General features: G+C 39.5%; 1 pseudogene; it reads left to right on the top strand.

The window, feature by feature from the left end:
- The first annotated feature begins 10,553 nt into the window (after window positions 1-10,553).
- LOC141491723 (small ribosomal subunit protein uS2 pseudogene) lies at window positions 10,554-11,453 on the top strand (annotated as a pseudogene).
- Window positions 11,454-12,806: the final 1,353 nt, after the last annotated feature.

Genomic DNA, 12,806 nt, shown 5'->3' with positions numbered 1-12,806 from the left:
GACAGGAGAAAGATGGAATGATTAGTTCTTCTCTAGATGTGTAACTCATACATAGAACCTCCATCAGGTAGATGTTGATCCTTATTGCTCTCTCATGGCATTGTTAATCCTGGACACTATCAACAGCAGCTCCATTGGCCATATGTTTGAGAAGGTTCTCTCCGCATTCAATTCTTGTTTCAGCTGAAAACTTTGGAGTTCTCGCTATTTAAAACTCAAAACCTTTTCTTACAATTTTATAAAAACTGATATCTTTTCTTTTTACATCAACTTCTTTTTTCCTATTTTTTATAATACATGACTCCCCATCTCACAGGGAAAGCCAACTCTTTTAACCAAGAGTGAAAAGACAAAAGCACATTGGTAAAACTAACCAAGTCTTACAATATTTGCAAAGAACAGAGGGAGCAGCATCTCACTAAATGAAATATTTGTTAAGTGCTTAACACACTGCCTAGTGTATAGTAGACCCTATATAAACATTTGTTCCCTGTCCCTCTCTTAATTACTATCTCTTCTTTTTGGTCAAGATTGGTCACTGAAATTATATAAAATTAAGTTCATTGCTGTTGTTACTTATGTTCTTTGTAATTTCATTATTGAAATCACCATGTAGAGGTTTTTTCTGGTTCTGCATCAGATCATGTAAGTCTTTCTATGCTTTATAGCATTTCTTTATATTCATAGCTTCTTCTAACGCAGTAAATTCCCATGTACCCCACAACTTGTTTTGCCACTCCCCAATCAACAGGTATCTACTTTGTTAATAACTAGTATTTATTTAACACTTTAAGGTTTGTAAAACACTTTACACATATCATCTCAGGAAATTCCCACAACAATAATATTATTGCTAGGTGCTCTTATTTAGTAGCTGAGGAAATTGAGAATGAAAAAGGTTCAGTAACTTGCCCATTGTCATACAGCTAGTGTTTAAGATAAAATTCAAACTAAAATATTCCCAAGTCCAACACTTTACCTACTGAGTCACCCAGCCGCCTATTTGTTTCCAGTTCTTTGCAAAAAGTACTGCATTTAATAGTTTTGTGAATAAGGAATCTCTCTGTCTTTGACTTCAGAGTGATGTGGTAGATATATGCCTATTAGTGGGATCTCTGGATCAAAAGCTTTACATATTTGAATCACTTTCTCACTTTCCAGAATGTTTAAAACAATTAACAATTTTATCATGTATTGGGATACTTTTCTTTCCACAACCCCATCAACATTGGCTATAGCCATCTTTTGTCGTTGTAACTTTTTGAGTGTGAAGCAAAAGGTTGTTTTGCATTTATTTGATTATAAGTAATTTGGAACTTTTGTTCAAGAGATTTACTAAGGTTCTTTTAGAGAAGGGATTCTTAATTTGATAGCTATGAATTTGGTTTTTTTTAATATTTTGATAACTATTTCAATATAACCAAGCTCCTTTGCAATACTATGATTTTTTTACTTTTTAGTTTTAAAAACATTATTCTAAGGAATCCAGAGGATCCCTCTTCATCTCCACCTCCTAATTTCCTAAGGCTCTGATAAGTCCCACATTTTCCAGTTCTATTTAATCTTAATGTCTTCTTTCTGAGATTGAGTATATGTACATTTTATGTGCATATTTTTTGTATATATATCTTAAATATGTGAGTATATGTGTATGTGGATATGTATCTTTAGTATATTTTGCCTTTCTTTCTTTCCTTTCTATGTCCGGTAAAGAACTGCACTTAATAAGTGATTGTTAATTTAATTTGACCTCAACCATACTGTCAAGGGATTCATGACACACACTTTAAAAAAAAAAAGGAGGAAAAGGCATGAAATCTTATGGCAACTCATGATAGAAAAAAAAGGGAAAGGATTCTTGGAGGTTAGAGTGGATCTGGGCTTTCTTTTGTTCGCTTGTTTGTTTTTCCTCAAGAAAAATAGGTCTATCTCTTTCTCTCCAGGAATAGCCTTTCATCTCCAAAACTCTTACTCACCAACTCTTATTAACTCTTACTCCCACCTAAAGAGTGGTGAGATGGTAAAGTGAGGAGGTGAGATGAACAAGTGTTAGAATACCGAGTAGGACCATTCCCAGGTAGTTTCTACTAGAGTCTATAGACTTAATTATATTATATATAATTAAACTCTCAAGTTTAATTCCAGAAAATCAAGATCAATCAATCCCTATTTAATTCCAGCTGTGAAGCCTACACCCTCAAACTCATTTCAATGGAGCCTTCCCACAGATATCCCACAGAACCCAGAAAGGAATCTCCATGGATTGCATATCTGCTATGCAAGCAACTCTAAGTAAGCTGAAATTTTAAACCCAAACATCAAGATCTTCTTTCTTCTAGTTACCTATATTCCTCATTGTGTGTATGTGTGTGTGTGTGTGTGTGTGTGTGTGTGTGTGTGTGTGTGTGTGTGTGAGAGAGAGAGAGAGAGAGAGAGAGAGAGAGAGAGAGAGAGACTCTGGGTGTATTTTAGTTTCTTAAATATACATAAAATCTGGAAGGCATTGGTCCAAGGTAGTAGAGCTACAAAGACAAAAATGATACAATGCTTTACTTTAAGGAGCTCACTTTTTTATTGGTAGACTATTATTTCAGCATACAGGGATAACAACAAAGGTTGCAGAGAAGAGATATCACCCCTCCAGGAATTTTTTGAGGGACAGCAGTAATAAGAAATCCTGGAAAGCTTCAAGGAAGGTGTGTGGCAACTGAACTGAACCTTGAAGTAAAATAAGGATTTTGAAAGGTAGTCAGTGCATTGTTGACATTGCCACTCAAGCCTACCTTTCCAGATGTAGGACTGAACCTGTTTAGAATAGCAGCAGCTGATACAGGGGATCTGAGGTACAAGAATCCCTTTGGTAGATTGGTGAATTCTAAGGTCCCCTTTTCAGAATATTGTTAAATGGGGACAGCTTGGTGGCATAGTGGACAGAGCACCAGCCCTGGAGTCAGGAGTACCTGAGTTCAAATCTGGCCTCAGACACTTAATAATGACCTAGCTGTGTGGCCTTGGGCAAGCCACTTAACCCCATTCGCCTTGCAAAAAACCCTTAAAAAAATATTGTTAAATGCATAAAGTAAAATATTTAGGGTTACAAAGGAAATCCATGAAATTAAAATACAGTCATCAAAACATTTTTCAAAGACAAATTCACTGTAAATATCTGGTTTAAAGAAACAAAAATAGATTCTAGTGGTAAAGAGAGGCTGGTAGGGTGTGTCATTGTTTAAGACCCCCATGTATGTTGGTCTGAAGCTATAGATACTTTCAAAAGGGATTTCTGAATTCATGTTCCTTTAGGGTAAGGACTATTTTTACCTTTCTGTGTGATCCCAATGCTTAGCTCAATGCCTAGTATATAGTTGACACATAATAAATATATTTATTGTAGATTTAATTCTAGTATTGGCTAAAATAACCTAAGAATTATCATTTGCCATCTAACATCATAATAAAGATTTCCAGTTTTATTCAATCAAGCACATTAATGCTCAAAAATTCCTTTCCACTGTAAATACCAGCTGCAATTGTTATTTAGCCATAACAATTCATTTCAGTACAACTTAACAAGGCTTATTGATGATATTTGTCCTTCATTCTGGAAGAAGACCATGACATCAGGGAGGTGATGTCATGACATGCACATGAACTGGAATTGATTGGGGGTGGGAGTACCTTGCTAAGTCATCAGCCTCACTTTCTCCTCTAGAATCATCTGGGTCCAATGACCAGATATGAATCAGGACAACTGGAGATGATCCTGGATGCCAGGCAGTCAGGGTAAAGTGACTTGCTCAAGGTCACACAGCTAAGTGTCATGTGTCTGAAGGCAGATCTGAACTCAGATCCTCCTGACTCCAGGGCTGCCCAACAAGTCCTTATTAAATGCCTACTGTTTGCCATACACTGTGCTTGGCCCTAAGGATATAAAGACAACTATATAAGTCTCTAGTGATTATATTCTGATCTCACTCTCCCAAACTGATACATCTTCCCCCTCAGGTTTCTAGGGGACCACTGAGGTATTTGTGTTGTGTCTCTTTTATTGCCATCAGACTGAGTCCCCAGTAACTGTGCTCTGGATATCAGTTCCATTTAGCCTTTTAATATCAATTAGCTTTTACAAAGGGATATTACTTTAAGAAATGTAATAAGAGCAAAAATACAAATATCTTTTTTTAGAAAGATTTTATTTGAGTTTTACAATTTTTCCCCATTCTTGCTTCCTCCCCCCACCCCACCCCCACAGAAGGTATTCTGTTAGTCTTTACATTGTTTCCATGGTATACATTGATTTCAGTTGAATGTGATAACAGAGAAATCATATCCTTAAGGAAGAAAATTAAAGTATGAGATAGCAAAATTAAATAATAATATAACAGGGTTTTTTCCCCTAATTTGAAGGTAATAGTTTTTGGTCTTTGTTCAAATGGTATTCTCCATTGCGGATAGTCCAAAATTGCCCCTGATTGTTACACTGATGGAATGAGCAAGTCCAACAAGGTTGATCATCATCCCCATGTTACTGTTAGGGTGTACAGTGTTTTTCTGGTTCTGCCCATCCTGCTCAGCATCAGTTCATGCAAATCCTTCCAGGCTTCCCTGAATTCCCATCCTTCCTGATTTCTAATAGAACAATAGCATCCGTCTATGTCTAAACATGACATACATATACCACAGTTTGTTAAGCCATTCCCCAATTGAAGGACATGCACTTCAAAAAATACAAAAATTCCTCTCAACATCTCAGAGATATCTTTCTCTCTACACCATCCCAATCTGGTGGAAGAGTGTGTATACTATTAGCTTAAATTTTACATCACATTGGTGTCAGGAAGTTGACATGAAAACAGGACCTGGCCAGATGAGTCCCCATTCTAGCTAATGTTGGGTCACAAAGGTCAGTCTTTGTTGCTTAGGTCATCGATTCTAAGATGACCGTAAAAACCCAGATACTGAAATCCCAGAACCCTCCTCTTCCTCATCTAAAATGAAAAAGAACAAATGCCAAAGGTAGCCTAGAAGACAAAGCCAAAAATACAAAGAAGCCAAGAATATAAAGCCAAAGAATACAGACCTTTGGGAGAAGAAATCCATGGAGTCCTCTGTCCCTGGGTGTTAGCAAAGAATTCAAACCAAGACTCTGGCCCTTTTGAATGTCTCTGCAGCCAGTCGAAGAGCCTGTAATATCATTTGTGGTTAGCTGATCAGAACCAAGTAGATGTCTGCCTACTCTCCATTCTCCCTCCAAGCCTCTTCCATGGCATGCCCTCACAAATCTCCCTACAGGCTCTGCACAAGTGGAGACACTATCAGAAGTACTCTGCCTATGCCACTTCCCCATTACAAGTCTCTGTCCTTATTTTCTATTAGGAAAAAAATCAATAGATAAATACATAATCACATTAAAAACATGCACAGAATGAATTCAAAGTAATTTTGGAGAGGGAGGAGTCATTAAGAAAGAGTCATTAAGAAAGGCCTCTTGTAAGGGGAAGCCCTTGAACTGAATCCTGAAGGAAACTAGAGTTCCAAGTGAGAAAATGGGGAAAGATGGAGTTCCAAGCTGTGTTAAGAGCAAGTATTCAAATTTGCCTACAATGCAGAGTATATAAAAGAGGGTAATGTAATAAATCAGCCTGAAAAGATAGGCTGAAGTCAGATTCAGAAGTGCTCTAAACATCAAAAAGGAGGATTTGGTCTTTAGGTCACCATAGAAAGAGCAAGGAGAGAGAGGGATCCATATATTCCTTCAAAAAAACCACACATAAAATTGACATACCCAATATTACCTCTCTATTATTTGGTGCAGGGATTTCTATGTTGCTCTTGCCTTCACAATGGAAAAATCACATTTAAAAAGTGAGAGTTTGGGGGCAGCTAGGTGGTGATGTGGATAGAGCACAGGCCCTGGAGTCAGGAGTACCTGAGTTCAAATCCGGTCTCAGACACTTAATAATTATCTAGCTGGGTGGCCTTGGGCAGGCTACTTAAACCCATTTGCCTTGCAAAAAAAAAAGTGAGAGTTTAATAGGGAGGAAAGAGATAAGAGTGATAGATAAGTTCTCTTTCAGTTATATCTAGTTTCCTTTTTCTAATATCATAAGTAGACAGATGCTAAGCATTTGGCCATGAATCAAATAGGATTATAAGCATGTTGCATGGAAATTTCCAGAAAAATATCAGTGAGGGAAGTTAAGCATTCACAATATGCCCCCAGCCAACCAATTTCTCCCTGGTACACTCTATGGTCCAGTCACACTAGGATTTGAGTTATTCCTCATGCAAAACATTTCATCTTCCATTTCTCTGTTCCTTTTCACTGTCTCCCACCCACTGAAACTCACTTTTTCTTCACCTCCATCTCCCAGAATCTCATCTCAGAGATAATAAGAGGCTCAGACATCTGTTCAAGAAGAGATTACAGCAAACCCTTTACTGGCACTTGGTACAGATGGCATTGATTGGCTACTCTATTGCTCTATTGCTCTGAGTTGCAATTCTAGGACAGAGAGGAGTAATAGGGATCAGTCCCAAGGGAACAGGGTCCTTGGTAACTGCTTTAAGTCAAGGTGACTGCAGGGAAACAGGGGTCCTTCCTGGGTAAAAATCAGCACATAAACTAGGAGAAATGGAACCACCTTGAAAGCAATAAAAATTTGCAGACTACCTCCCTCCCCGACCCAGCAACCCAGATGTGAAAATAGCAGGAGAAAAATCCTAAAGTTGGGGAAATGTCTCCTCATCCTTGAATGAGCAGAAACCAAAGAAAAGAAATAGGCTAGGAAAATAAGTTAATAACAACAACAATTTGACCATAAAAACTACCATGGTAGCAGGAAAGATCAAGATATATACTCAGAAAATAAACAATTTGAAAATGGTTATAAACAAAGACTCAAAGAAAAATATTAATTGGAACTAAACCCAACAAGAATTCCTAGAAAAGTTAAAGAAGAGTTAAGAGTAACAGAGCAAAACTTGGGGGATGAGAGTGATGTAAGAAAATTATGAAAAAAAAGAATTAACTCCTTAGTAAAAGAGACACAAAAATTACTGAGGAAAATAACACCTTAAAAAGCCAGAATTGAGGGGGCGGAGCCAAGATGGTGACAAGAATGGATTGTGTCTTAGGCGCTCTCTCATAAAACTTCTAAACTAAGGACTCTAACTAAATTTTCGAGAGACAGAACCCATAGAGGAACCCCGTGAGGTAGTTCTCCTACTCAAGGTAACCTGGAAAAGAGCAGAAAGGCTCTGTTTCCCAGGGTCAGAGGGGCGGCCCACCAAAGGGGTGGCCAGCCAGAGTGAAAGAACTTCAGCCTCCCGGAGGCAGCCTCAGGGCACTGGGAGCAGCAGCTCACAGCAGTGGGGGGCAGTTTCCTGACCTACACCCCAGGCACAAATTGGGGGAACAGCAGGGGACCTCTGCCAGAATGAGCAGGTGAAGTCCAGCCCTCAGGGCACACAGCAAGCAGCGAGCAGCAGGGTCCCTATTCAGGAAAAAGAAGCAGGCGGAGCCAATAAGCAAGAGCCCCCAGGGCATGAGCCCATTGAACCTAGGGAGGGGAGTGAAGAGAGAGAGAGACTACAGAGCTCTGTTCTCTGCTCCTAGAACAGGACGCTGGGGTTCTGACCACATTCAGATCCTGATCTCAGTCTAGGCCCCCCAAAGAACAGCAGGGCCCCCTCCACCTCAGCCCCATGGCAGAGGGGGGCACATATGGTCATTCACAGACCAGGAGGGAGGACAGAGCCTCTCATACTGAGACCCTTGTGGGAGTGTCCCAAAAGCTCAGGAAGCACCCCCAAAACAGGCTAAGGCTAAGAAAATGAGCAAGCAGAGAAACAAGAGGAACAGCACTGAGAAATATTTTGCCTGTGAGCCCAAGAAGGATCAAAACACTCAGTCTAAAGATGAGAAAGCACAAGCTCCTGCATCTAAAGATTCCAAGAAAACCAGAAATTGGGCTCAGGCTATGACAGAGCTCAAAAAAATTTTGAAAATCAAATGAGGGAGTTAGAAGAAAAAACTGGGAAAAGAAAAGAAAGAGATGCAGGAAAAACAAGAAAATGAAGTCAGCAGCTTAGTCAAGTAAATCCAAAAAAAAATGCTGAAGAAAATAGCATGCTAAAACCAGCTTAGGTCAAATGGATAAAACAGTTCAAAAAGTTATTGAGGAGAAGAATGCTTTAAAAAGCAGAACTGGCCAGATGGAAAAAGAGATAAGAAAACTCTCTGAGGAAAACAAATCCTTCAGACAAGGAATAGAACTCAGGGAGATTGATGAGTTTGCCAGAAATCAGGAATCAATACTTCAAAACCAAAAGAATGAAAAATCAGAAGAAAATGTGAAACATCTCATTGAAAAAACAACTGATATGGAAAACAGATTTGGGAAAGATAATTTAAAAATTATTGGAATACCTAAAAGTCATGATCAGGAAAAGAGCCTTGACATCATTTTCAAAGAATTACTACAGGAAAATTGCCCTGATAACCTAGAAGCAGAGGGCAAAATAGAAATGGAGAGAATCCACTGATCCCCCCAGAGAAAGAGATCCCAAAAAACCAAGCCCCAGGAATATTATAGCCAAGTTCCAGAACTCCCAAGTCAAAGAGAAAATATTACAAGCAGCCAGAAGGACACAGTTCAAATATCATGGAGCTGCAGTCAGGATCTCACAGGACTTAGCAGCAACTACATTAAAAGCTCATAGGGCTTGGAATATAATATACTGGAAGGCAGAAGAGCTTAGAATGCAACCAAGAATCAAATACCCAGCAAAACTGAATGTCCTCTTCCAGGTTAAAAGATGGACTTCCAATGAACCAGGAGAATTTCAAATGTTCCTGTTGGAATGGGCAGAACTGAACAGAAGGTTTGATCTTCAGATACAGGACTCAGGTGAAGTATGGAGATTGGAGGAGAGGGGGAAAATATGAGGGACTTAATGATGATGAACTGCATGTAATTCCTGCATAGAAAAATGACACTGATAATACTCATATGAACCTTCTCAGCTAATAGAGCAGGTAGAGGGAGCTTTTATAGATGAAGCACAGGAGAAAGCTGAATTTGAAGGTAAAATAGGGTGTAAAAATGGAGTCAATAGAAAAAAGGGAAATGTAATGGGAGAAAGAAAAAGGAGAGGGGGAATAGGCCAAGATATTTCATATACTAAGATTTTGCTTTATTACAATGAGCTATTGCAATGATATGGAAGGGGAGAAGGCAAGGAGGAATGAGGGAATCTTTGCTCTCATCAGAGGTGTTTAGGAGAGGAAACAGCATATATACTCAAAGGGGTATAGACATCTGGAGGATGGGCCATGGCGGGAGAGTGGTCAGATATAACAAATTTTCTTTTTTACTTCTTGCAAGGGGCTGGGATTGAATGGACTGTCTGAGACCATAGGTCCAGGTGGATGCTGGGCCTAAGGGGTGGTATGGGGGCTCAGGGCCTCTTGGCCCCAGGGCCAGGGATCTGTCTGCTGTGCTACTCAGCTACCCTAAAGCAGAGTCATAGTGAAAGGAGAGCGAAAATAAAGTACATGGTAGTGGAGAAATATGAAAGGAGGGAGTTGCAATCAGCAATGGCAAAGGTGGAAAAATATGAAAGTAATTATGTGATAGACTTATAAAGAATGTGATCCACCTGCGACAGATTTGGTGGTGCTGGAACACAGACTAAAGCACATTTTTATTATTATTATTATTATTATTATTATTATTTGGGGGGTGCAGGGCAAATGGGGCTGGGTTGCCTGGGGCCACATAGCAAGGTGATTGTTGAGTGTCTGAGGCCAGATTCGGACCCAGGTGCTCCTGGCTCAAGGGCCAGTGCTCTGTCTACCACCCAGCCACCCCTATTATTATTACTATTTTATTTTATTTTAGGTCTTTTTTTTCTTTTTTTTGGTTTATGCAGGGCAGTGGGATTGGGGTGGCTTGCATGTCACACAGCTGGGTGATTGTTGGGTGTACAGGGCTGGATATGGGTTTGAGTGCTCCTGGCTCCAGGGCTGGTGCTCCATCCACTGTGTCATCTGGACATACCTACAATTATTACTATTTTTTTATTTTAATTTTAATTTTTTTTCTCTCCCCTTTACTTTATCACTCAAGTGACTCTATACTTTTTTGGGGGAGGGGGTACTTTGTTTACTTTTAAACAAGAATATTTCACTAATGTATAAAAAATTGTACAAAATGAGAATAAATAAATACTAAATTAAAAAACATAAAAAAATAGAATTGACTTGATGCTAAAAGATGTACAAAAATTTACTGCATTAAAGACCTCCTTCAAAAGCAAAAATAGTCAAGGAGGTACAAAAATTCGCTGAAAAAAGAGAGCTTAAAAATAGAATTAGCCAAACATAAAAAAAGCTCAATGAGAAAAATAATCACTTAAAAATTAGAATTGGACAAGTAGAAGCTAAGAATAACTCCATGAGACATCAAGAAATAGTAAAACAAGCTTTTCCGCCCTGCCCAGAAGAGGGGTCCATACGGCGTTGTTCACAATTTCCTCATAACTTTCAAGGGAAACTTTCACAATGTCCGGAGCCCTGGATGTCTTGCAGATGAAGGAGGAGGATGTCCTCAAATTCCTCGCTGCAGGCATCCATTTGGGTGGCACCAATTTGGACTTCCAGATGGAACAGTATATCTACAAAAGGAAATGACAGCATCTATATCATTAATTTGAAGAGAACTTGGGAAAAGCTTCTGCTGGCAGCTCGTGCCATTGTTGCCATTGAAAATCCAGCTGATATTAGTGTCATCTCATCCAGGAACACTGGCCAGAGAGCTGTTCTGAAATTTGCTGCTGCCACTGGCGCCACACCTATTGCTGGATGCTTCACCCCGGACACCTTCACTAACCAGATCCGGCCAGCTTTCAGGGAGCCTTGCCTCTTGGTGGTCACTGACCCTCGTGCAGATCATCAGCCTTTGACTGAAGCATCATATGTTAACCTTCCGACCATTACACTGTGCAACACAGACTCCCCACTTCGCTATGTGGACATTGCCATTCCATGTAACAACAAGGGAACTCACTCAGTGGGTCTGATGTGATGGATGCTGGCCCGAGAAGTCCTGCAGATGCGTGGTACCATCTCCCATGAGCACCTATAGGAGGTCATACCTGATCTTTACTTCTACAGAGATCCAGAGGAGATTGAAAAGGAAGAGCAGGTTGCAGCTGAGAAGGCAGTGACAAAGGAGGAATTTCAGGGTGAATGGACTGCACCTGCCCCAGAATTCACTGCTGCTCAGCCAGAGGTGGCTGATTGGTCTGAGGGCGTCCAGGTGCCATCTGTGCCCATTCAGCAGTTCCCTACTGAAGACTGGAGTGCTCAGCCAGCTACTGAGGACTGCTCTGCAGCTCCTACTGCTCAGGCCACTGAATGGGTAGGAACTACCACAGAGTGGTCCTAAAAGTTTTACCCAGATGCTCTAATAGTGTTGGAAAAATGTGGATGGAAAATAAACATTGGTTTCTTAAAGAAAAAAAAGAAATAGTAAAATAAAGACAAAAGAGTAAAGACATAGAAGAAAATATAAACTATATCATCAGAAATAGGATAGAATGGAGAATAAGAAAGAAAGCTGGACTTGGAGTTAGGAGAGTTCAGGTAATAATACCTCCTCTGACATACTAGCTATATAATCATAAGAAAAATATTTTACCCTTCTTGTGCCCAAGGCAAGTCTCAAAAACTTAAGATATAGACAGTTGCTAATCTCTACCAATGAGAGAAGAGTTTCCATTCTAGAATTTTCCTACATAGATGAAATCAAAAATCTGAACAAATGACAAAAATAATTACAACATAATATATCTTTTCAATCCAATATTCTTCTGATTATATTGTATGACTGAGTCATGGAAAAGAAGTAGAGTCTCTGAAGAATTGAATTTCATCAGAAAAACAACTAATCTGGAAAATATATCAAGGAGAAATAATTTAATAATTATGGAATACTTGAAAGCCATGATCAAATTAAAAAACTCTGACATCACATTTCAAGAAATTATCAAGGGAAAACTGCCCCTTCACTGCAGACAGTAAATTAGAAATTGAAAGAATCCACTGAATCTCCTGAAAGTGATCCCAAAATGCAAATTCCCAGGAATATTATAGTCAAATTCTGTAGCTACTAGGTCAAAGAGGAAATACTTTAAATAGCTGAGGTGGGAGTGGGGCAGTTCAGAAAAACATGGCAACATCTATATGAACTGATGCAAAGTGAAGTGAGAGGAACCAGGATAACACTGTGCACAGTAACAGCAATGTTATGATGATCAAGTATGAAAAAATTGACTACTTTAATCAATACAATAATCTAAGACTATTCCAAAGCATTCTTGATGAAAAAATGTTATTCAGAAGATACAGAAGATACAGAAATGTTATTTCTAGAAGATACAGTTTTCTCTCCCTCTCCCCCTCCCCATCCCCATACCCATCAATTCTGCCAAAGACCTGGTCTTCAGAGCTGGGAAAAGTGACAGAAAAGAGGTCATAGCCAATCATTAGCTAGGGGTATAGGATATGCCCAAGGAAGATTAGTATCTTTGGTGTGCAGGCTACTTTCCACCCATGATGTCCACCTGAGCCACCTAACTCTCACCTTTGACTCCAAGAAGCTGTAGCATGCACAGTGGCCACATCCCAGTAAACCATTTTAGCACGTGGGCTAAACTAGACTGAGGGTGACCAAGGAAGTCTCAAATTCATCAGTGAGTAGTGGGGGGTGTCTTCCTCAAGCATGTGAAGTCTTACACAG

Source organism: Macrotis lagotis, chromosome 6, assembly GCF_037893015.1.
Source record: "Macrotis lagotis isolate mMagLag1 chromosome 6, bilby.v1.9.chrom.fasta, whole genome shotgun sequence".
NCBI lineage: Eukaryota > Metazoa > Chordata > Mammalia > Peramelemorphia > Peramelidae > Macrotis > Macrotis lagotis.
The sequence above is the reverse complement of the archived record's forward strand: the minus strand, read 5'-3'. Positions and strand labels throughout refer to the sequence as shown.